Source organism: Nerophis lumbriciformis, linkage group LG01, assembly GCF_033978685.3.
Source record: "Nerophis lumbriciformis linkage group LG01, RoL_Nlum_v2.1, whole genome shotgun sequence".
Classification (NCBI taxonomy): domain Eukaryota; kingdom Metazoa; phylum Chordata; class Actinopteri; order Syngnathiformes; family Syngnathidae; genus Nerophis; species Nerophis lumbriciformis.
This window is the reverse complement of record NC_084548.2, coordinates 5,102,501-5,129,727: the sequence shown is the minus strand read 5'-3', so window position 1 is coordinate 5,129,727 and position 27,227 is coordinate 5,102,501. Positions and strand designations below refer to the sequence as shown.

General features: G+C 42.4%; 1 protein-coding gene across 4 annotated transcripts in view; it reads left to right on the top strand.

The window, feature by feature from the left end:
* The window catches only part of plxnb1a (plexin b1a), a 303,093-nt gene that overhangs the window by 109,687 nt on the left and 166,179 nt on the right, over positions 1–27,227 (top strand). The window contains exon 1 of one of the 4 annotated variants that reach the window (XM_061973881.2): positions 23,732–23,859. The exons of the other annotated variants lie outside the window; for them this stretch is intronic. The gene's annotated coding sequence lies outside the window, so the exon portion shown is untranslated. Of the gene's footprint in view, positions 1–23,731; positions 23,860–27,227 lie in introns of those variants that run through there. 4 annotated transcript variants of the gene reach the window in all.

The following is a 27,227-nucleotide window of genomic DNA, read 5'->3' as shown; positions in this document are numbered from 1 at the left end:
CCTTGGCCTCAGTCTGGACCCCCTCTCCAGGACCCCAGGCTTAGACTGAATAACCCCCCCCCATACCTGGTTGTCCAAATTAGGCATAATAATGTGTTAATTCCACGACTGTATATGCCGGTTGATATCGGTATTGGTAATTAAAGAATTGGACAATATCGGATATCGGCATGAAGCCATTATCGGACATCCCTAATTTTTTGATGTTTCCTTCTTACGCACATGTTTATGTGTGCTATGGCTATGAGTTTTTTCCCCCCCTTGGCCTCAGTCTGGACCCCCTCTCCAGGACCCCAGGTTTAGACTGAATAACCCCCCCATATCTGGTTGTCCAAATTAGGCATAATAATGTGTTAATTCCACGACTGTATATGTCGGTTGATATCGGTATTGGTAATTAAAGAATTGGACAATATCGGATATCGGCATGAAGCCATTATCGGACATCCCTAATTTTTTTATGTTTCCTTCTTACGCACATGTTTATGTGTGCTATGGCTATGAGTTTTTTCCCCCCTTGGCCTCAGTCTGGACCCCCTCTCCAGGACCCCAGGCTTAGACTGAATAACCCCCCCCACATACCTGGTTGTCCAAATTAGGCATAATAATGTGTTAATTCCACGACTGTATATGTCGGTTGATATCGGTATTGGTAATTAAAGAATTGGACAATATCGGATATCGGCAAAAAGCCATTATCGGACATCCCTAATTTTTTGATGTTTCCTTCTTACGCACATGTTTATGTGTGCTATGGCTATGAGTTTTTTCCCCCCCTTGGCCTCAGTCTGGACCCCCTCTCCAGGACCCCAGGCTTAGACTGAATAACCCCCACCCCCTCCATACCTGGTTGTCCAAATTAGGCATAATAATGTGTTAATTCCACGACTGTATATGTCGGTTGATATCGGTATTGGTAATTAAAGAATTGGACAATATCGGAATATCGGATATCGGCAAAAAGCCATTATCGGACATCCCTAATTTTTTGATGTTTCCTTCTTACGCACATGTTTATGTGTGCTATGGCTATGAGTTTTTTTCCCCCCCTTGGCCTCAGTCTGGACCCCCTCTCCAGGACCCCAGGCTTAGACTGAATAACCCCCCGCCGCCCCCATACCTGGTTGTCCAAATTAGGCATAATAATGTGTTAATTCCACGACTGTATATGTCGGTTGATATCGGTATTGGTAATTAAAGAATTGGACAATATCGGATATCGGCAAAAAGCCATTATCGGACATCCCTCATTTTTTGATGTTTCCTTCTTACGCACATGTTTATGTGTGCTATGGCTATGAGTTTTTTTCCCCCCTTGGCCTCAGTCTGGACCCCCTCTCCAGGACCCCAGGCTTAGACTGAATAACCCCCCCCCCCCATACCTGGTTGTCCAAATTAGGCATAATAATGTGTTAATTCCACGACTGTATATGTCGGTTGATATCGGTATTGGTAATTAAAGAATTGGACAATATCGGATATCGGCAAAAAGCCATTATCGGACATCCCTAATTTTTTGATGTTTCCTTCTTACGCACATGTTTATGTGTGCTATGGCTATGAGTTTTTTTCCCCCCTTGGCCTCAGTCTGGACCCCCTCTCCAGGACCCCAGGTTTAGACTGAATAACCCCCCCCCCATACCTGGTTGTCCAAATTAGGCATAATAATGTGTTAATTCCACGACTGTATATGTCGGTTGATATCGGTATTGGTAATTAAAGAATTTGACAATATCGGAATATCGGCAAAAAGCCATTATCGGACATCCCTAATTTTTTTATGTTTCCTTCTTACGCACATGTTTATGTGTGCTATGGCTATGAGTTTTTTCCCCCCCTTGGCCTCAGTCTGGACCCCCTCTCCAGGACCCCAGGCTTAGACTGAATAACCAACCCCCCCCCATACCTGGTTGTCCAAATTAGGCATAATAATGTGTTAATTCCACGACTGTATATGTCGGTTGATATCGGTATTGGTAATTAAAGAATTGGACAATATCGGATATCGGCAAAAAGCCATTATCGGACTTCCCTAATTTTTTGATGTTTCCTTCTTACGCACATGTTTATGTGTGCTATGGCTATGAGTTTTTTTCCCCCCTTGGCCTCAGTCTGGACCCCCTCTCCAGGACCCCAGGCTTAGACTGAATAACCCCCCCCTCCCCCATACCTGGTTGTCCAAATTAGGCATAATAATGTGTTAATTCCACGACTGTATATGTCGGTTGATATCGGTATTGGTAATTAAAGAATTGGACAATATCGGATATCGGCAAAAAGCCATTATCGGACATCCCAATTTTTTTGATGTTTCCTTCTTACGCACATGTTTATGTGTGCTATGGCTATGAGTTTTTTTTCCCCCCTTGGCCTCAGTCTGGACCCCCTCTCCAGGACCCCAGGCTTAGACTGAATAACCCCCCCCCATACCTGGTTGTCCAAATTAGGCATAATAATGTGTTAATTCCACGACTGTATATGTCGGTTGATATCGGTATTGGTAATTAAAGAATTGGACAATATCGGATATCGCCAAAAAGCCATTATCGGACATCCCTAATTTTTTGATGTTTCCTTCTTACGCACATGTTTATGTGTGCTATGGCTATGAGTTTTTTCCCCCCCTTGGCCTCAGTCTGGACCCCCTCTCCAGGACCCCAGGCTTAGACTGAATAACCCCCCCCCCCCCCCCCCATACCTGTTCCAAATTAGGCATAATAATGTGTTAATTCCACGACTGTATATGTCGGTTGATATCGGTATTGGTAATTAAAGAATTGGACAATATCGGATATCGCCAAAAAGCCATTATCGGACATCCCTAATTTTTTTATGTTTCCTTCTTACGCACATGTTTAAGTGTGCTATGGCTATGAGTTTTTTCCCCCCCTTGGCCTCAGTCTGGACCCCCTCTCCAGGACCCCAGGCTTAGACTGAATAACCCCCCCCCCCCCCCCCCCCCCATACCTGGTTGTCCAAATTAGGCATAATAATGTGTTAATTCCACGACTGTATATGTCGGTTGATATCGGTATTGGTAATTAAAGAATTGGACAATATCGGATATCGGCAAAAAGCCATTATCGGACATCCCTAATTTTTTGATGTTTCCTTCTTACGCACATGTTTATGTGTGCTATGGCTATGAGTTTTTTCCCCCCCTTGGCCTCAGTCTGGACCCCCTCTCCAGGACCCCAGGCTTAGACTGAATAACCCCCACCCCCTCCATACCTGGTTGTCCAAATTAGGCATAATAATGTGTTAATTCCACGACTGTATATGTCGGTTGATATCGGTATTGGTAATTAAAGAATTGGACAATATCGGAATATCGGATATCGGCAAAAAGCCATTATCGGACATCCCTAATTTTTTGATGTTTCCTTCTTACGCACATGTTTATGTGTGCTATGGCTATGAGTTTTTTTCCCCCCCTTGGCCTCAGTCTGGACCCCCTCTCCAGGACCCCAGGCTTAGACTGAATAACCCCCCGCCGCCCCCATACCTGGTTGTCCAAATTAGGCATAATAATGTGTTAATTCCACGACTGTATATGTCGGTTGATATCGGTATTGGTAATTAAAGAATTGGACAATATCGGATATCGGCAAAAAGCCATTATCGGACATCCCTCATTTTTTGATGTTTCCTTCTTACGCACATGTTTATGTGTGCTATGGCTATGAGTTTTTTCCCCCCCTTGGCCTCAGTCTGGACCCCCTCTCCAGGACCCCAGGCTTAGACTGAATAACCAACCCCCCCCCATACCTGGTTGTCCAAATTAGGCATAATAATGTGTTAATTCCACGACTGTATATGTCGGTTGATATCGGTATTGGTAATTAAAGAATTGGACAATATCGGATATCGGCAAAAAGCCATTATCGGACTTCCCTAATTTTTTGATGTTTCCTTCTTACGCACATGTTTATGTGTGCTATGGCTATGAGTTTTTTTCCCCCCTTGGCCTCAGTCTGGACCCCCTCTCCAGGACCCCAGGCTTAGACTGAATAACCCCCCCCTCCCCCATACCTGGTTGTCCAAATTAGGCATAATAATGTGTTAATTCCACGACTGTATATGTCGGTTGATATCGGTATTGGTAATTAAAGAATTGGACAATATCGGATATCGGCAAAAAGCCATTATCGGACATCCCAATTTTTTTGATGTTTCCTTCTTACGCACATGTTTATGTGTGCTATGGCTATGAGTTTTTTTTCCCCCCTTGGCCTCAGTCTGGACCCCCTCTCCAGGACCCCAGGCTTAGACTGAATAACCCCCCCCCATACCTGGTTGTCCAAATTAGGCATAATAATGTGTTAATTCCACGACTGTATATGTCGGTTGATATCGGTATTGGTAATTAAAGAATTGGACAATATCGGATATCGCCAAAAAGCCATTATCGGACATCCCTAATTTTTTGATGTTTCCTTCTTACGCACATGTTTATGTGTGCTATGGCTATGAGTTTTTTCCCCCCCTTGGCCTCAGTCTGGACCCCCTCTCCAGGACCCCAGGCTTAGACTGAATAACCCCCCCCCCCCCCCCCCATACCTGTTCCAAATTAGGCATAATAATGTGTTAATTCCACGACTGTATATGTCGGTTGATATCGGTATTGGTAATTAAAGAATTGGACAATATCGGATATCGCCAAAAAGCCATTATCGGACATCCCTAATTTTTTTATGTTTCCTTCTTACGCACATGTTTAAGTGTGCTATGGCTATGAGTTTTTTCCCCCCCTTGGCCTCAGTCTGGACCCCCTCTCCAGGACCCCAGGCTTAGACTGAATAACCCCCCCCCCCCCCCCCCCCATACCTGGTTGTCCAAATTAGGCATAATAATGTGTTAATTCCACGACTGTATATGTCGGTTGATATCGGTATTGGTAATTAAAGAATTGGACAATATCGGATATCGGCAAAAAGCCATTATCGGACATCCCTAATTTTTTGATGTTTCCTTCTTACGCACATGTTTATGTGTGCTATGGCTATGAGTTTTTTTCCCCCCTTGGCCTCAGTCTGGACCCCCTCTCCAGGACCCCAGGCTTAGACTGAATAACCCCCACCCCCTCCATACCTGGTTGTCCAAATTAGGCATAATAATGTGTTAATTCCACGACTGTATATGTCGGTTGATATCGGTATTGGTAATTAAAGAATTGGACAATATCGGAATATCGGATATCGGCAAAAAGCCATTATCGGACATCCCTAATTTTTTTATGTTTCCTTCTTACGCACATGTTTATGTGTGCTATGGCTATGAGTTTTTTTCCCCCCCTTGGCCTCAGTCTGGACCCCCTCTCCAGGATCCCAGGCTTAGACTGAATAACCCCCCGCCGCCCCCATACCTGGTTGTCCAAATTAGGCATAATAATGTGTTAATTCCACGACTGTATATGTCGGTTGATATCGGTATTGGTAATTAAAGAATTGGACAATATCGGATATCGGCAAAAAGCCATTATCGGACATCCCTCATTTTTTGATGTTTCCTTCTTACGCACATGTTTATGTGTGCTATGGCTATGAGTTTTTTTCCCCCCTTGGCCTCAGTCTGGACCCCCTCTCCAGGACCCCAGGCTTAGACTGAATAACCCCCCCCCCCCATACCTGGTTGTCCAAATTAGGCATAATAATGTGTTAATTCCACGACTGCATATGTCGGTTGATATCGGTATTGGTAATTAAAGAATTGGACAATATCGGATATCGGCAAAAAGCCATTATCGGACATCCCTAATTTTTTGATGTTTCCTTCTTACGCACATGTTTATGTGTGCTATGGCTATGAGTTTTTTTCCCCCCCTTGGCCTCAGTCTGGACCCCCTCTCCAGGACCCCAGGCTTAGACTGAATAACCCCCCCATACCTGGTTGTCCAAATTAGGCATAATAATGTGTTAATTCCACGACTGTATATGTCGGTTGATATCGGTATTGGTAATTAAAGAATTGGACAATATCGGATATCGGCAAAAAGCCATTATCGGACATCCCTAATTTTTTGATGTTTCCTTCTTACGCACATGTTTATGTGTGCTATGGCTATGAGTTTTTTTCCCCCCCTTGGCCTCAGTCTGGACCCCCTCTCCAGGACCCCAGGCTTAGACTGAATAACCCCCCCGCCCCCCCCATACCTGGTTGTCCAAATTAGGCATAATAATGTGTTAATTCCACGACTGTATATATCAGTTGATATCGGCATCGGTAATTAAAGAGTTGGACAATATCGGAACACTTAATTTTACTCATTTTCATTAATAACTAGTTTCTATGTAACTGTTTTTATATTGTTTTACTTTCTTTTTTATTCAAGAAAATGTTTTTAATTTATTTATCTTATTTTATATATTTTTTTCAAAAGTACCTTATCTTCACCATACATGGTTGTCCAAATTAGGCATAATAATGTGTTAATTCCACGACTGTATATATCCGTTGATATCGGTATCGGTAATTAAAGAGTTGGACAATATTGGAATATCGGATATCGGCAAAAAGCCATTATTGGACATCCCTAATTCTTTGATGTTTCCCTCTTACGCACATGTTTATGTGTGCTATGACTGTGAGGTTTTTTTCCTTTGGTCTCAGTCTGGACCCCCTCTCCAGGACCCCAGGCTTAGATTGAATACCCCCCCTCAGCGTTTACCTGGTTCTCAGCTTTTTTGTAAGGGGGCGCCGGAAGTTGTCAGACTCGTCAGCGATCCTGTTCTGTCTCCCTGTAATGTTTGTCTGCTCTTGAATGGGATTGTGCTGAAAATCGTAATATCCCCTTGGGGATTATTCAAGTATTTCTGATTCTGATTCTGATATCTTAGCAGCAGTTTTATCAGAACTGGACATTTCTTCATGATCAAATACACATTTTCAGTGATATCAAGGGGTGATCTTGGCTGACTTTGCGACCCATAGTGACCCGTGCGTTTCATCAAATGATCCGACATGTTTCATTTCATTCTGTACAGGGCAGCAAACACCTGCTTTTCTCCCAGAGAGACTGTCGGGGTGAAAAGATCCCGCTCAGTGCACATGAAAAAGTGTGTTGTGCCTCCGCACTTATGTGAATGTGTGCGTCGGGAAGTGGCTTTTATCCTGTGTCCGCTCAGGCCGTGTTCTAGGCCAGAGAGCGGTGAAAGGGACACTATTCCCTCCGGCGGCGGCAGCACAGAGAGCCCCTTCAAGCCACCGGAGGGGCCTAAAGAGAGGCCCCTCTGTATGTGCATGTGAACGGAGGGCCGAGAGATGACCGTTGACTGTTGAGAAGGTGACGGAAATGGACAGGGGCCAAGCATGTCTACATCGGCCTTTCATAATGTTAGCGCTTTCACTGGGCCAACCGTCCACACACACACACACACACACACACACACACACACACACACACACACACACACACACACACAAATGTGCAAATGTTCTCACCAAATGCAGATGTAAATGGAAGTGAAATTGAGATCATGTTTCCTATTCATCTTCTGAAGTTGGTGTTTGCATTCACATCAGCTGGTTTATTAGACATTTAACTAGAGATGTCCGATAATATCGGCCTGCCGATATTATCGGCCGATAAATGCGTTAAAATGTAATATCGGAAATTATCTGTATCGTTATTTTTTTATTATTATTATTATTATTATTATTATTTTTTTTTTTATTAAATGAACATAAAAAACCCAATATACAGGTAAAAGCCAGTAAATTAGAATATTTTGAAAAACTTGATTTGTTTCAGTAATTGCATTCAAAAGGTGTAACTTGTACATTATATTTATTCATTGCACACAGACTGATGCATTCAAATGTTTATTTCATTTAATTTTGATGATTTGAAGTGGCAACAAATGAAAATCCAAAATTCCGTGTCTCACAAAATTAGAATATTACTTAAGGCTAATACAAAAAAGGGATTTTTAGAAATGTTGGCCAACTGAAAAGTATGAAAATGAAAAATATGAGCATGTACAATACTCAATACTTGGTTGGAGCTCCTTTTGCCTCAATTACTGCGTTAATGCGGCGTGGCATGGAGTCGATGAGTTTCTGGCACTGCTCAGGTGTTATGAGAGCCCAGGTTGCTCTGATAGTGGCCTTCAACTCTTCTGCGTTTTTGGGTCTGGCATTCTGCATCTTCCTTTTCACAATACCCCACAGATTTTCTAAGGGGCTAAGGTCAGGGGAGTTGGCGGGCCAATTTAGAACAGAAATACCATGGTCCGTAAACCAGGCACGGGTAGATTTTGCGCTGTGTGCAGGCGCCAAGTCCTGTTGGAACTTGAAATCTCCATCTCCATAGAGCAGGTCAGCAGCAGGAAGCATGAAGTGCTCTAAAACTTGCTGGTAGACGGCTGCGTTGACCCTGGATCTCAGGAAACAGAGTGGACCGACACCAGCAGATGACATGGCACCCCAAACCATCACCCAACCATGCAAATTTTGCATTTCCTTTGGAAATCGAGGTCCCAGAGTCTGGAGGAAGACAGGAGAGGCACAGGATCCACGTTGCCTGAAGTCTAGTGTAAAGTTTCCACCATCAGTGATGGTTTGGGGTGCCATGTCATCTGCTGGTGTCGGTCCACTCTGTTTCCCGAGATCCAGGGTCAACGCAGCCGTCTACCAGCAAGTTTTAGAGCACTTCATGCTTCCTGCTACTGACCTGCTCTATGGAGATGGAGATTTCAAGTTCCAACAGGACTTGGCGCCTGCACACAGCGCAAAATCTACCCGTGCCTGGTTTACGGACCGTGGTATTTCTGTTCTAAATTGGCCCGCCAACTCCCCTGACCTTAGCCCCATAGAAAATCTGTGGGGTATTGTGAAAAGGAAGATGCAGAATGCCAGATCCAAAAACGCAGAAGAGTTGAAGGCCACTATCAGAGCAACCTGGGCTCTCATAACACCTGAGCAGTGCCAGAAACTCATCGACTCCATGCCACGCCGCATTAACGCAGTAATTGAGGCAAAAGGAGCTCCAACCAAGTATTGAGTATTGTACATGTTCATATTTTTCATTTTCATACTTTTCAGTTGGCCAACATTTCTAAAAATCCCTTTTTTGTATTAGCCTTAAGTAATATTCTAATTTTGTGACACACGGAATTTTGGATTTTCATTTGTTGCCACTTCAAATCATCAAAATTAAATGAAATAAACATTTGAATGCATCAGTCTGTGTGCAATGAATAAATATAATGTACAAGTTACACCTTTTGAATGCAATTACTGAAATAAATCAAGTTTTTCAAAATATTCTAATTTACTGGCTTTTACCTGTACACTTAAAATTAGTGCACCAACCCAAAAAGCCTCCCTGCCCCATTCACACTCATTTACACTCTATCACACAAAAGGGTTGTTTCTTTCTGTTATTAATATTCTGGTTCCTACATTATATATCAATATATATCAATACAGTCTGCAAGGGATACAGTCCGTAAGCACACATGATTGTGCGTGCTGCTGGTCCACTAATAGCAGTGACGTGCAGTCACTAGAGGCAGGTGAGGCCCCGCCTCATATGCCATCATGGTAAGAAAAAAAATGTAAAAAGAAAAAAATATATATTAAATTGTTAAATGTATCCAGTGATTATACTATAAAGTTATTTTCCATTTAACTTCACCAGTTTTAGATTATTTGTATTCAAAATCGCTGAATTTTCACATTTGCCGTTCAAATACTGAGAAGAGACGGTGCGGTGAACAGCAGCCAGTCGAGGCACGTCACTCAGTGCCTCAACATAGACGGACTCGGCTAACTGCTGGCCTGCTGTGCAGTGAGACTGTATTGCTATATGAACTATATTATACATTTCCATAGTTTAGTTAGCTGAGGTATATAATGTACAGTGTATTTTGTCAACAACTGTATATGTGTAACGTATTTCTTGTGCTGAGCGATCATAAAATGGCTGCAAAAGACGCACTGGCTGAGGCTCGCCTCCTGCACCCCCGCCGTAGAATTGTTATATCAACTAAAGCCCACACTTAAACTTTCCACGTGCAAGATTGAATCTATTTAAAAAAGTTATTTCATAAGAAGCCAAAAAGTGCAAAAACAATAATGTTCGTGTTGGAGGAGTTGTGAATGACTGCAGGGCCACAACATTAGGTACGCCTGCAGACTGCAGGTGTACCTAATTCACAACTCCTCCAACACGGACATTATTGTTTTTGCACTTTTTGGCTTCTTATTAAATAACTTTTGTAACCTATTTTCATGGGCTTTCCTCTTTGTGATGTTAAGTTCCTGTTATGCGCTGTTATACAGTACATGCCTTGAGCTCTTATTTTGAAGGCACTAAGAGCGGAATTTTGACACGTTGGAGTGGAGCGGAAGTTTTTGAAAGAAGGTAAATAAAGTGGTCCTCGTGTAAACTGGAGCCTCCGTGTTTGTTATTTTGTAGTTTCATACAGTATAGGCGAGATTTATAAACCCTCGGTTGCACTTTTTTAAATAGATTCAATCTTGCACGTGGAAAGTTTAAGTGAGGGCTTTAGTTGATATAACACTCCCGTCAGGGGTTGCATTAATCCAGCACAACAGCGGCGCATTTATAAGTAAAGGTAAGACCATAATATAAATTTTTTATTAAATGTGCTTTTTTGTGTGCTACAGTTTGTATGTGTAAAGTTAAAGTTAAGTTAAAGTAGCAATGATTGTCACACACACACTAGGTGTGGTGAAATGTGTCCTCTGCATTTGACCCATCCCCTTGTTCACCCCCTGGGAGGTGAGGGGAGCAGTGGGCAGCACCGGTGCCGCGCCCGGGAATCATTTTTGGTGATTTAACCCCCAATTCCAACCCTCTCAAACTCAGAGGACACATTTCACCACACCCAGTGTGTGTGTGTGTGTGTGTGACAATCATTGGTACTTTAACTGTAAGACAGTTGCCAGATACGTCTTGCAATGACGACAACAGTCGTGTGGTGTCCGCCTACTGGGGTGTTGCGGCGAGTGAGCAGTGAACCAGTGGTTGTCTCCTCATTAAACTCATTGTGTGGGTCAATAGGAGGTGTTTTTAAACGTCTTCCCTTTCTTTGTGTTTTACGAGGGACTACGCTGGGATGTTTTGTTTTTGATTTACAAGTAATTGTGCTTTTACATTCTTTCATTAGCGAGGCTCTTTAAACTTTATATAGCCCTGAAAGTACAACTGTTAAAACAAATATATTTAACCGAGCCCTGGCATTGCATCATAGCGGGCTGACAGTGGAGGTGGAATGAGATCAGGTTTAGCAGATGGAACATAATTTTTTTTTTTCTTTTTTAACCTTTTTTGAGCCAAGGCACATTTTTTGCGTTGATAAAATGCGGAGGCACACCACCAGCAAAAATCATTAAAAAACGAAACTCAGTTGACAGTAAAGAGTTTTCAAAATTGTTGGATATGACTTTAAAGCATAACCAAGCATGCATCAATATAGCTCTTGTCTCAAAGTAGGTGTACTGTCACCACCCGTCACATCATGCCGTGACTTATTTTGAGTATTTTGCAGTTTTCCTGTGTGTAGTGTTTTAGTTCTTGTCTTGCGCTCCTATTTTAGTCGCTTTTTCTCTTTTTTGGGTATTTTCCTATAGCAGTTTCATGTCTTCCTTTGAGCGATATTTGCTGCATCTACAAACCCCCGTTTCCATATGAGTTGGGAAATTGTGTTAGATGTAAATATAAACGGAATACAATGATTTGCAAATCCTTTTCAACCCATATTCAGTTGAATGCACTACAAAGACAACATATTTGATGTTCAAACTCATAAACTTTATTTTTTTTTGCGAATAATAATTAACTTAGAATTTCATGGCTGCAACACGTGACAAAGTAGTTAGGAAAGGGCATGTTCACCACTGTGTTACATGGCCTTTCCTTTTAACAACACTCAGTAAACGTTTGGGAACTGAGGAGACACATTTTTGAAGGTTCTCAGGTGGAATTCTTTCCCATTCTTGCTTGATGTACAGCTTAAGTTGTTCAACAGTCCGGGGGTCTCCGTTGTGCTATTTTAGGCTTCATAATGCGCCACACATTTTCAATGGGACACAGGTCTGGACTACAGGCAGGCCAGTCTAGTACCCGCACTCTTTTACTATGAAGCCACGTTGATGTAACACGTGGCTTGGCATTGTCTTGCTGAAATAAGCAGGGGCGTCCATGGTGACGTTGCTTGGATGGCAACATATGTTGCTCCAAAACCTGTATGTACCTTTCAGCATTAATGGCGCCTTCACAGATGTGTAAGTTACCCATGTCTTGGGCACTAATACACCCCCATACCATCACTCATGCTGGCTTTTTAACTTTGCGCCTATAACAATCCGGATGGTTCTTTTCCTCTTTGGTCCGGAGGACACGACGTCCACAGTTTCCAAAAACAATTTGAAATGTGGACTCGTCAGACCACAGAACACTTTTCCACTTTGTATCAGTCCATCTTAGATGAGCTCAGGCCCAGCGAAGCCGACGCCGTGTCTGGGTGTTGTTGATAAACGGTTTTCGCCTTGCATAGGAGAGTTTTAACTTGCACTTACAGATGTAGCGACCAACTGTAGTTACTGACAGTGGGTTTCTGAAGTGTTCCTGAGCCCATGTGGTGATATCCTTTACACACTGATGTCGCTTGTTGATGCAGTACAGCCTGAGAGATGGAAGGTCACGGGCTTAGCTGCTTACGTGCAGTGATTTCTCCAGATTCTCTGAACCCTTTGATGATATTACGGAGCGTAGATGGTGAAATCCCTAAATTCCTTGCAATAGCTGGTTGAGAAAGGTTTTTCTTAAACTGTTCAACAATTTGCTCACGCATTTGTTGACAAAGTGGTGACCCTCGCCCCATCCTTGTTTGTGAATGACTGAGCATTTCATGGAATCTACTTTTATACCCAATCATGGCACCCACCTGTTCCCAATTTGCCTGTTCACCTGTGGGATGTTCCAAATAAGTGTTTGATGAGCATTCCTCAACTTTATCAGTATTTATTGCCACCTTTCCCAACTTCTTTGTCACGTGTTGCTGGCATCAAATTCTAAAGTTAATGATTATTTGCAAAAAATAAAAATGTTTATCAGTTTGAACATCAAATATGTTGTCTTTGTAGCATATTCAACTGAATATGGGTTGAAAATGATTTGCAAATCATTGTATTCCGTTTATATTTACATCTAACACAATTTCCCAACTCATATGGAAACGGGGTTTGTACTTTGTTTTAGCAATCAAGAATATTTCAGTTGTTTTTATCATTCTTTGTGTGGACATTGTTGATTGTCATGTCATGTTCGGATGTACATTGTGGACGCCGTCTTTGCTCCACTGTAAGTCTTTGCTGTCGTCCAGCATTCTGTTTTCATTTACTTTGTCGCCAGTTAGGTTTTAGTTTCGTTCTGCATAGCCTTCCCTAAGCTTCAATGCCTTTTCTTAGGGGCACTCACCTTTTGTTTATTTTTGGTTTAAGCATTAGACACCTTTTTACCTGCACACTGTCTCCCGCTGTTTCCCATATCTACAAAGCAATTAGCTACTGGCTGCCATCTACTGATATGAAGAGTATTACACGGTTACTCTGCCGAGCTCTAGTTAGCACCAACACTCAACAACAATACATCATTTGCAGACTATAATTACCGGTTTGTAAAAAATATTTTTAACACGTCTTCCTATGAGGAAGCAGTAACTGGGGAGTCTGTGGTGGGCTCTCCTATTTCTGGGGCTGAGGTTGCTGAGGCAGTTAAAAAGCTCCTCGGTGGCAAGGCCCCGGGGGTAGATGAGATCCCCCTTGAGTTCCTTAAGGCTCTGGATGCTGTGGGGCTGTCTTGGTTGACAAGACTCTGCAGCATCGCGTGGACATCGGGGGCAGTACCACTGGATTGGCAGACCGGGGTGGTGGTTCCTCTCTTTAAGAAGGGGAACCGGAGGGTGTGTTCTAACTATTGTGGGATCACACTCCTCAGCCTTCCCGGTAAGGTCTATTCAGGTGTACTGGAGAGGAGGCTACGCCGGATAGTCGAACCTCGGATTCAGGAGGAACAGTGTGGTTTTCGTCCTGGTCGTGGAACTGTGGACCAGCTCTATACTCTCGGCAGGGTCCTTGAGGGTGCATGGGAGTTTGCCCAACCAGTCTACATGTGCTTTGTGGACTTGGAGAAGGCATTCGACCGTGTCCCTCGGGAAGTCCTGTGGGGAGTGCTCAGAGAGTATGGGGTATCGGACTGTCTGATTTTGGCAGTCCGCTCCCTGTATGATCAGTGTCAGAGCTTGGTCCGCATTGCCGGCAGTAAGTCGGACACGTTTCCAGTGAGGGTTGGACTCCGCCAAGGCTGCCCTTTGTCACCGATTCTGTTCATAACTTTTATGGATAGAATTTCTAGGCGCAGTCAAGGCGTTGAGGGGATCCGGTTTGGTGGCTGCAGGATTAGGTCTCTGCTTTTTGCAGATGATGTGGTCCTGATGGCTTCATCTGGCCAGGATCTTCAGCTCTCACTGGATCGGTTCGCAGCTGAGTGTGAAGCGACTGGGATGAGAATCAGCACCTTCAAGTCCGAGTCCATGGTTCTCGCCCGGAAAAGGGTGGAGTGCCATCTCCGGGTTGGGGAGGAGATCTTGCCCCAAGTGGAGGAGTTCAAGTACCTCGAAGTCTTGTTCTCGAGTGAGGGAAGAGTGGATCGTGAGATCGACAGGCGGATCGGTGCGGCGTCTTCAGTAATGCGGACGCTGTATCGATCCGTTGTGGTGAAGAAGGAGCTGAGCCGGAAGGCAAAGCTCTCAATTTACCGGTCGATCTACGTTCCCATCCTCACCTATGGTCATGAGCTTTGGGTTATGACCGAAAGGACAAGATCACGGGTACAAGCGGCCGAAATGAGTTTCCTCCTCCGGGTGGCGGGGCTCTCCCTTAGAGATAGGGTGAGAAGCTCTGCCATCCGGGAGGAGCTCAAAGTAAAGCCGCTGCTCCTCCACATGGAGAGGAGCCAGATGAGGTGGTTCGGGCATCTGGTCAGGATGCCACCCGAACGCCTCCCTAGGGAGGTGTTTAGGGCACGTCCCACCGGTAGGAGGCCGCGGGGAAGACACAGGACACGTTGGGAAGACTTATGTCTCCCGGCTGGCCTGGGAACGCCTCGGGGTCCCACAGGAAGAGCTGGACGAAGTGGCTGGGGAGAGGGAAGTCTGGGCTTCCCTGCTTAGGCTGCAGCCCCCGCGACCCGACCTCAGATAAGCGAAAGAAGATGGATGGATGGATGGATGGATTTTTAACCCAAATAGATGAAATTTGATCATCTCCCACGGCACACCAGACTGTATCTCACAGCACAATGTTTGAAAAACACTGCTGTAAGTAACCTGTCTTGAAGCACATGCCGTTGCCAAACATGTGTTTGTGTTTGAGGGTTGGATACCGTACTGCAGTCAGGTGATTCAAACTTGGCCCTTTCGGCTACTGGCTGCATTCCTAACAACTCGACCACAGCCTTCCAAATTGCCGCAGCTTCCAGCTATAGGTTTCAAGAAGGTGCATGTCATGACAGGTTATGGTGGTAATCTTGATGTGTGTCTACAAACATTCTGGTTAGTACAAATCACACACTTGTTCCTTGTCAATTAACGTCAGAAGGAGACATGGACCCTATCTTCTTTCCCATCTTTGAAGTTAATTCTGGTAGTTCTGAGTTGATCTCAACCACTCACTCTAATGTACTGAGTGGATGCGGTGCTCACAGCAGGGACTGCGAGCCACCAGAACACAACAAAAGCAAGGGGCCGTGCTCTATGGCTCCGGTCCCAGTGTCTCCCGCTGCACTGCTACTGCTGACCCCTGCATATTTTATGGGGTCTTAGTCATTCAGTGGGCTGTCACGGACCATTAGGGGGCTTCAGTGATGAACTTGCACGGTAGAGGCGGCCACTGATTTATGAATGTGAACAGAATGTGTGACAAACTAAGAATGGGTTGTCCAAAAGATCACAGATGAGCCCCAGTACTATTGAAGTATCCATTTGCTGGAACCCCAAAACGTCTACAATATATGTATTGTTATTGTATGTTCTCTGATCACCACTCCTCTAACTGTAATGCTTTGTAGATGTTATAAAAGGTTGTTGTACTGTCTTGCATATCCTATTATGCAGCATTCCAGAAACATCTGATGATCATTGGCGATTAGGGAGAAACTGCCCACGCTATCACATGTTGATAAAAAAAATATAACATTTACATAATAAAAATCAACTACAGGCTTCCCAAATGCTGTAATAAATTAAGCATGATGAGTTGACTTGAAACTGTTTAATGTTGCACTTTTTATTTGTAGAAGAAAAGTTTTGTTATTGTATTTAATCTGAGCCACAACTTGAGGCAGTTTAATGTTGATTAATGTGGGCAGAATTATTATAGTGTTCCCAATGTTAAAAGGATAAAGCCATTGTTTACACATTTGGTAAATAAATAACCAAAAAAATATATGTTTTGTTGTTTTCTCACTGTACCGAAAATGAACCGAACCGTGACCTCTAAACCGAGGTACCGAACCGACATTTTTGTGTACCGTTACACCCCTACAGTTAAGGTAAAAGACCATATACGGTCAAAATAAAATTGCATGATGAATCTAAGTGTGTACATCAGTGGTCCCCAACCACCGGTCCGTGACACATTTGCTACTTGGCCGCACAGAATCATAACTAATTTTTAACTACCGCATTTTCTCCGACTTAACTTTAGCCTGTCCCACTAAACACACCAATACGTTTGTTAATAGATGGATCTTACAACTCTTTTGTTATAGTACATGGGACAATGTACACCATACTTGCCAACCCTCCCGGATTTTCCGGGAGACTCCCGAAATTCAGCGCCTCTCCCGAAAACCTCCCGGGACAAATTTTCTCCCGAAAATCTCCCGAAATTCAGGCGGAGCTGGAGGCCACGCCCCCTCCAGCTCCATGCGGACCTGAGTGACGTGTTGACAGCCTGTTCACAACATTGCTGTAAACAGCAATGTTGTGACACTTTTAAACAGGACAATACTGCCATCTACTGTACATGCATATGTGACCCACCCATAATGTGTCACATTTTTGTGTTGATTTATTTATTTTATTTTGTGGTTTGAATTCGTTTTTAGAGCTGTCATTTCACATTTATCAGTATTCACACTGGTCAGTAGGGGGCAGTAGGGCGTTTCTTCCCAATTGAACGCTATCACCTGCAGACCGGAAGTGTCTTGTCATTCTGATGAGCGCGACCAGTCTGTGAACAATTGAAACGTCCTGTGTGCTTTTTCCTCCTGTATAACAGGTTAGTTTTGGTGAATCAACTCACTGAATAATATCCATGTGATCTTTATAAGTTTAAGTACACATTCTGATGGTGGAGCCTAACTCTAAAGTGTTTGTGAGTTGTAGTTTGTATTTGTGAATGAATCCATTGCACAGCTGCAGTAATCAATACAAAAAGGCGACGTGAGTGCGCAATGTTTATATTGGAACTTCTGATCCTAATTCAGACTCCCAAATTAGAGCTCCCGTTTTCTTATTGATTTTATAATGTATATTTGTATAATGTGTGTGTTCTGAAATAGTGACAGAGAATAGACCAAGGATGGCCAATTCAACCCTTAACTCAACAATGAGTAGATGAGTATGTGTGTGTATATGTGTAAATAAATGAACACTGAAATTCAAGTATTTCTTTATATATATATATATATATATATATATATATATTAACCACGCCCCCAACCATGCCCCTGCCCCACCCCCGACCATGTATGTAATAATAATATATATATATATATATATAGCTAGAATTCACTGAAAGTCAAGTATTTCTTATATATATATATATATATATATATATATATATATATATATATATATATATATATATATATATATATATATATATATATATATATTAACCACGCCCCCCACCCCCCGAAATCGGAGGTCTCAAGGTTGGCAAATATGATGTACACTAATGGACTTATACAATTGTTAATGTGCCAGATTGTAACCAAAGGCAAATTTTTCATGCTAATTTTTTAAAATTTTTTATCTGCCACGTAGAAAGCTGGTCCGTGAAAATAATGCAGACATTAAACCGGTCCCAGGTGGGAAAAAAGGTTGGGGAACCCTGGTGTACATGATTAATGCAATCATTTTTTGTGATTGATCACATGAGTTTTCTTACTAATTTTTTGTCTAAATTCTACTTTTTGGAAGATTTATATATACATGTTTAGTGTCAACATTAAAGGTGGGAAACTTTGGTTACCTCAAGATTTGATTACAATTTAGGGGCTACGATTCAATTATCAATAGATTATTTATGCATCTTCCACTGTTATATTATATATTATTAATATATTGTATAGTACTGTTATATATTATATTCAATTATTAATATGTATGTACGGCGTCATTTCCAGTTTTTAGATGTAGCATATACAGTATACGTAAGACTAGATATGTGAGCACTGTAGACATCTCCTAAGCAGTGTTGGGTTAGATACTGAAAACCAGTAACTAGTTACACCTACTAGTTACTTAATTTCAAAAGTAACTCAGTTACTAACTCAGTTACTTACACCAAAAAGTAATGCGTTTCTGTGAAAAGTAACTATTTAGTTACTTACAGTATATATAAATATGTATATAAATATATATATATATATATATATATATATATATATATATATATATATATATATATATATACCGTATTTTCCGCACTATAAGGCGCACCGGATTATTAGCCGCACCTTCAATGAATTACATATTTCATAACTTTGTCCACCAATAAGCCGCCCCGGATTATAAGCCGCGCCTACGCTGCGCTAAAGGGAATGTCAAAAAAACAGTCAGATAGTTCAGTCAAACTTTAATAATATATTGAAAACCAGCGTTCTAACAACTCTGTCCCAAAATGTACGCAAATGTGCAATCACAAACATAGTAAAATTCAAAATGGTGTAGAGCAATAGCAACATAATGTTGCTCGAACGTTAATGTCACAACACACAAAATAAACATAGCGCTCACCTTCTGAAGTTATTCTTCATTCGTAAATCCTTCGAATTCTTTGTCTTCGGTGTCCGAATTGAAAAGTTGCGCAAGCGTGGGATCCAAAATGGCCGGTTCCGTCTCGTCGAAGTCATCGGAGTCAGTGTCGCTGTTGTTGTCCAGTAGTTCTGTGAATCCTGCCTTCCGGAAAGCTCGGACCACAGTTGTGACCGAAATATCTGCCCAGGCATTTACGATCCACTGGCAAATGTTGGCGTATGTCGTCCGGCGCTGTCTGCCCGTCTTAGTGAAGGTGTGTTCGCCTTCGGAGCTGTGTGAAAAAAGCCACCCGGCCTCTTCGCGTAAACTTCCCTTAACCACTCGCTCATCTTTTCTTCATCCATCCATCCCTTCGAGTTAGCTTTTATGATGACGCCGGCTGGAAAGGTCTCTTTTGGCAAGGTCTTCCTTTTGAATATCACCATGGGTGGAAGTTAGCATGGCAAGCTAGAACCACAGTGAAGGATGACTTCTCATTCCCTGTGGTGCGAATATTCACCGTACGTGCTCCCGTTCCACAGTGCGGTTCACAGGAATATCAGTTGCTGTGAAATACGGTAGTAATCCGTGTGCGGATGGAGAGATTGCGTCTTTTTATGAACCGGATCCTTGTCGCTTAGTAGGAGCCATTTTGTGGTCTTTACAGATGTAAACAGGAAATGAAACGTACGGTGATATCCGCGCGTTTTTTCTTCTTCTTCCGGGGGCGGGTGGTTGCTTACAGTAGAAGAAGAAGCGCTTCCTGTTCTATGGGGGCGGGTGCTTTCCTTGGCGGTTGCTTGCGTAGAAGAAGAAGCGCTTCCTGTTCTACCGGGAAAAAAGATGGCGGCTGTTTACCGAAGTTGCGAGATCGAAACTTTATGAAAATGAATCGTAATAAAGCGCACCGGGTTATAAGGCGCACTGTCAGCTTTTGAGAAAATTTGTGGTTTTTAGGTGCGCCTTATAGTGCGGAAAATACGGTATATATATATATATATATATATATATATGTATATATATATATATATATATATATATATATATAAATAAGAGAAATACTTGAATATCAGTGTTCATTAATTTACACATATACGCACACATAACACTCATCTACTCATTGTTGACCTAAAGGTTGAATTGTCCATCCTTGTTCTATTCTCTGTCACTATTTTTCTAACCATGCTGAACACCCTCTCTGATGATGCATTCTGCTTCGTCTCCTTACATTTTTCATTTTTTTAAGGCCCCCTTTAATGTCCTTTTAGCCTTCATTTCAGTACTGTTATTGCACTGGAGAATAATACAATCTGTTGATCAACTTGACATGCATTTGCATCACTGAACTCTGCTGAGCAATGTGGTCTACATACAACACACAAAGACAAAGATATGTTTCAAAGGGCCAATTTGTTTCAGGCCAGAACAAATTGACACACCTATTTTAAATAGCTGCAACACAACATACATAAGTAACAAACAGCATAATAACAACATAGCTGTAAACCAAGAAAGGCACACACTACATACACAAAGCCTAACCAGGCGTTTTTTTCTCTCAAGGAATTCTGAAATAAAATCATGTCTGAAGCCCAGAACACTCTACACATTTTAGTTTAGAGATAAGGAAAGATTGGCCTGGCCCACTAGCATCCCTCTTTATGTTTGTGAACTTTATAGTCTATACATTTAGAGTGATGTGATAATCAAACACTCTAGAAGTCCGGAATGAAAGAGTAACAGTATATAAGAGAATTGACAGAGTGTGTGTACCTTCAGTGCGCAGTGCCTCGTTAAAATCCAGCCACTGTTGCTTAGGAGGTGAAGTGTGTCTCTCTTTACTAGCTTCGTCGAAGCATGTTGCTTTTGTAGCTGTTTCAGCAGATTTGAATTGCTAAGATAGGATCTTTGATCCAAGACACAACTTACATTTAACTAAAATGTTCTTTTCTTTGTGGTCGACAAAATAAAAGTAGTGAGAATATCTCCATGTTAAGAAACTCGGCTTCGGGCTTCGCCATGTCTTGTTAGTAAACACAGACACGCCGCCTCCCACACACACACACAGACAGCGCGCGGTGCGCCTCTTCCGTGTCGCCTCTTCCTCAGCGCTCCAATAAAACACACTCAGATCTTCTCAGTTTCTAGCCTATACTACATAAAAAAATACGTAAAATAACGCAGTAACGCGTCATGTAGTAACGGTAACTGAGTTACTGAATATAAAAAAATAACGCGTTTGATTACTTTTTACCACCGAAAGTAATGGCGTTACAGTAAGTGCACTTTATTTGTTTTAAAACATTGTAGTGGCATTCTGTATGTTATGATCCGCTGCCCGGATCATATTTTTGTTTACGTTTTCAAGGTACTTGTGTTTTTTGTTAGTTTTGGACTCCTTGAGTGCCTGTTTTGTACACCTGAGTTTGTTGCCATGGCTGCTTATTATTTTCACCTGCCGCGTGTGTTCCCGACGCACACCTGTTTGTCATCACTGACATTATTATTTAAGCCTGCCTTCCCCTGTCATTCTGTCTTGCTTCCTAGTTTGTTTTCACACAACAGATGACGACTTTTGTTTCCTGCTCTGAACTTGCTATCTTCCACGCTAGACTCCTTTTTACCTTCTAGCTCCCACGCTAGCTCCTTTAGTTTTTGCCTTCCGTGCTATGAGCACGTTTTTGTTTATTCCAGTATAATTTATTCCGTAAATAAATCATTTCTTTTACCTTCACGCTGTGTCCGAAGTCCGTTGCATCCTGGGAGAACGAAACCCCGCATCACCATGCGCCCCGGTCGTCACACTGTACAAAAAGTGGACTTTAATTTAGTGTTGTTTTGATATGTCATCTTAGTGACATCATGCACAAAAGTGCACTAATAGCTTGTTTCAAAATGTCTCTGACAATCTTGCACTTTCTGTTTTGAAATGACATGAATGTTTGTGCCTTAGCTTAATAACAGTTTAATAAATACACTTTTGGTCAATTGACTTAGTTGTGCTTTCCCTCTCTGCATGAAAGTTTAAAAGTAGCATATATTAATGCAGTATGAAGAAGAATGTTTTATTGTAGACACTAGAGATGTGCGGATAGGCAATTATTTCATCCGCAACCGCATCACAAAAGTCGTCAACCATCCGCATCCACCCGAACTAACATTTTATCAAGACCGCACCCGCCCGCACCCACCCATTGTTATATATCTAATATAGACGATGCAAGGCATTAGTGAGGTTATAAAGCTTTTGCCTGTTAAAGAAAGGAGACTGATCCAATGTAGCAGAGACATTCAATGCGTGCCACGCTGTCACGGCCCAGACGCACACCAGTGCGCAATCATCTGGGAGCCGCGCTGAGCGCACCTCCAAGCGCGTGGAGGTGCGATGTCCCTCGCACCCGCCGCGGCTCCACCCGGGCTCGCAATATAGACGATGCAAGGCATTAGTGAGGTTATAAAGCTTTTGCCTGTTAAAGAAAGGAGACTGATCCAATGCAGCAGAGACATTCAATGCGTGCCACGCTGTCACGGCCCAGACGCACACCAGTGCGCAATCACCTGGGAGCCGCGCTGAGCGCACCTCCAAGCGCGTGGAGGTGCGATGTCCCTCGCACCCGCGGCGGCTCCGCCCGGGCTCGCGCCCGAGGCTTCAGCGCGCACCGCGGCGGCCATCCTACTCGTCGCGGCCCAGCCCTCGCGGCTCTCGCTGCCGGCGACGGCCGGGTATGGGCCCGACGCTCCAGCGCCATCCATTTTCAGGGCTAGTTGATTCGGCAGGTGGGTTGTTACACACTCCTTAGCGGGTTCCGACTTCCATGGCCACCGTCCTGCTGTCTATATCAACCAACACCTTTTCTGGGGTCTGATGAGCGTCGGCATCGGGTGCCTTAACCCGGCGTTCGGTTCATCCCGCAGCACCAGGGTGAGCTCCACCCCTTTCGTGAGCGCACTGCGCGCGGAGTGACCCCTGTTACGCGCCCCCGGCCACGGGGGTGGCGGGCAGGTAAGCTGCTTACCTGCTGCGCGTGACGCCGGCCGCGGCGAAGGCGGACGAGGCGGGGTGTCGGTGCGGTGGGCGCGGTGGTGACCCTGGACCTGCGTCGGACCCTTCTCGCGGATCACCTCAGCTACGGCTCCCGGTGGGGCCCTCTCGGGGGGAAGGGGCCTCGGTCCCGGACCCCGGCGAGGCGTCCCTTCTCCGCTCCGTAAAAGTGTCCATCTCTTTTTTTTTTTCTTCTTCTGTTGTGGCATATGCAGCAGGTGCCTGCTCGTTTTTCGTATGTGGGTAACAACATTTAACTATGTATATATATTTCCGAATTGGTTTAACTGCCACCCGCCTGAATCTATTTAAAATCTAATTTTTTTTATTTCAACCGCCCGACCCGACCCGCGGATAAAATCTAAATTTTTTTTATTTCAACCGCCCGACCCGCGGATAATCGCCCAGCCCTAATTGAAATACAGTGATGATGGACCGATAAAGGCACATAATCATTAAGGGTTGTAGAAATCCATTCTACAACCCAAAACGAATGCAAGACTCTTAAAGTGAGCCCTTTTAAAAAAATACCCCAAGAGAAATATCCCAAACCAAACATTCACATGAACCACGGCTGTACTAACGCTTCGCCCCTTCTTCCCTCTCAATGTTCCTAGTCGTTCCCAACCCCTGACTCCTCGTCACATGTCAACTCGTAGGGGAACCACCATTGCTCGTCGGAACAAGGAAGTTCCCATGCTGTCTGCGGCACTTGCGTCCTATAAATAAGTCCACCAGACATATTAACTGGTCAAAGAGCAGGTGAGGACGCCAGCACAGAGTAGTAGTGGGTTTTTTTCCAAGCTATTTTTAAGGAAGGGACAATGCACAAAAACATTAAGCTGAAAGACAGATATGTTCTGTACCAGATTATAGCTAAATAGCTCATTTCCATCGGCAGTCCCTGGCTACCTAAATTAAAGGGATACAAAAAATCATGCAATAAAATTATGACAATAAAATCATACTATAGCACAGGGGTGCTCACACTTTTTCTGCAGGCGAGCTACTTTTCAATTGATCAAGTCGTGGGGATCTACCTCATTCATATATATAATTTACATTTACTTATTTATGAAATATATGTTTTTGTTAACAAGTTAAAGGTGTTTAATGATAATGCAAGCATGTTTAACACATATAGTTAATATTGTTAATACATTAAAGGTGTTTAATGATAATACAAGTATGTTTACTACATATAGTTAATATTGTTAACAAGTTAAAGGTGTTTAAAGATAATGCAAGCATGTTTAACACATATAGTTAATATTGTTAACAAGTTAAAGGTAGTTAAAAATAATACAAACATGTTTAACACATAGTTAATATTGTTAACAACTTAAAGGTGGTTAAAGATAAAACAAGCATGTTTAACACATATAGTTAATATTGTTAACAAGTTAAAGGTGTTTAAAGATAATGCAAGCATGTTTAACACATATAGTTAATATTGTTAACAACTTAAAGGTGGTTAAAGATAAAACAAGCATGTTTAACACATATAGTTAATATTGTTAACAAGTTAAAGGTGTTTAAAGATAATGCAAGCATGTTTAACACATATAGTTAATATTGTTAACAAGTTAAAGGTAGTTAAAAATAATACAAGCATGTTTAACACAAATAGTTAATATTGTTAACAACTTAAAGGTGGTTAAAGATAAAACAAGCATGTTTAACACATATAGTTAATATTGTTAACAAGTTAAAGGTGTTTAAAGATAATGCAAGCATGTTTAACACATATACATGTTAACAAGTTAAAGGTAGTTAAAAATAATACAAGCATGTTTAACACAAATAGTTAATATTGTTAACAACTTAAAGGTGGTTAAAGATAAAACAAGCATGTTTAACACATATAGTTAATATTGTTAACAACTTAAAGGTGGTTAAAGATAATACAAGCATGTTTAACACATATAGATTCCTTTCTTTCATGCAGACAAGAATATAAGTTGGTGTATTACCTGATTGTGATGACTTGCATTGATTGGAATCAGACAGTGGTGATGATAACGTCCGCATTTTCGAATGGAGGAGAAAAAAAGTCCTCCTTTCTGTCCAATACCACATGAAAGTGGTTGGTTTTTGGCATCTTATTTGTCCAGCTTCCGTACTTTTTTGTATACACTTTACAAGAAATACATTGTCGGCAAACTCCGTAGCTTGCTAGCTTGTGCACGCCAGCTTTCTGAGACTCTTATTTTGTCAGCGCAACTGTGCAACTGTGCAGTCGGTCTTTGGAGTTTTGACGACAGGTACGGCGCCAGAGTCTGTTGAAATAAAGTGTTTCTCGCCTTCCAGTCGGTAATTTTAATGAGCTGGCAGCAGCCAGCGTCATCTCAGAAGACCCTCGGGTGCCGTGAATGTCAATCAAGTGACGAAAGTGACGTCATAGTGAAGATTTATGATCGCTCATTTTTAGGACTATTTTTTTAATGTCTGGCTGGTGATCGACTGACACACCCTCCGAGATCGACCGGTAGATCGCGATCGACGTAATGAGCACCCCTGCTATAGCATGTAATCAAATTAAGAAAAGTCATAAAATGCCCTTTCATGGACACATACTTAATATACAATACAACCACACCTCCTTTACATCATAACACAGACAATACATGCTCTTGTTCACATCTGCATCATTCGTAAAAACAACCATGATTTTAACAGACACACCTCACAATTTACAACAAAAATGCTCTCATGGATAAATATAATACACATTAAGTTGACATGTCAAACATAGTGGCCACCTTATTGACCGTGTGAGCAGCTTTGATTGCTCCAAAGCCACTTTGTAACTTCAATTGTGAATGAAGAGTAATCTGTTAGACTTTTCAAGTTTGTTGTGAGGTGGTTCCATTCCTTTATCACTTTATATGAAAAGGCTGATTGTGCAAAATATGTTTTACATCTGGGTACGCTACACTGCCCCCTGGTGGAGGTTCATGTGTTTCTAGTTGTCACAGCAGATGTAAACTGGACAAAGTGCTTAAGTGGCGCTGGTGCAGTGTTATTTAGGATTCGATGGGCCATTCGTATTGATGCTAATCTTTGAATGTTAGCTAAATTTAACAATCTATATTTTTGGAGAACTAAACAGTGATGGTGGTGTTGTGGTTTTCGGTCAAGGATTTTGAGCGATTGTTTGTGCAAAGTTTCCAATGGCCTCGGTGTCATTTTGCTTGCCTGCGACCAACATTTTATACAATAATAAAAACGAGACATAATCTTTGCATTAAAATAAGCTTGAGCTGCCTCCAGTGTTAATGAATTCCTGATACATTTGAACGTTTAGAGTAATATTATTGTAAAAACAATTTAAAAAAAAACATAGGGCTTGGCAATATAGCCTAAAAATACAATCTTTGATTTACAATTTTTTTTCAGAAAATAATTTTCTGACATTTTAAAAGAAAAAAAAATAGTACAAATGACATACATAATTCAAAACATTTATTATTATTATTTTTTTAATCAAAACCTTAACTAAAGTATAAATCGTTCGCAGCTGGACTGTTTGGTTTGTCTCGGAAGACGTTTCGCCGCTCATCCGAGTAGGCTTCATCAGTTCGTGCTCATAGACTTTGATTGGTCAGATCAAGTCCAACGGTTGGTGCCACAACCCCAAATATTTATACTCCAAAAACCAGGAGGGCAAGGATGGTTTTTGCCCGGTCGTAGTGAGGAAAAAAACAACCTATAAGAGCAATCCTAACTGTCAAATTCCCTTCATTGGCTTTGAGAGATTGTGTGGCAGAACGATCGCTGTGGATCGACTACGACCAGTCCAAAATAGTCGGAATCCCCCCGCGTAAGCATTCCATTCAGTTGTAAACAAACGGCACACGTGGCATTCTGGTCACCTTCTGGTAACCTTCTGTGACCAGAATGTTTCTAACTCCTGTTATTTGTTGGAGGCTAAATTGCAGAGTCTTTTAGGAATTGTTGAAAGGACGGTGTTGTATGTGGTAGACAGGTGGTGTCACAGACCACCTCTGTTCAGATGGTTTTTCAACCTTGACATAGGTGGCCTCCCTCACTCCTCTTTCGTACCATCCGTCCTCCCTATCCGGAATCTGTACATTTTTGTTCTCGAAGGAGTGTTGTTTCTCCCTGAG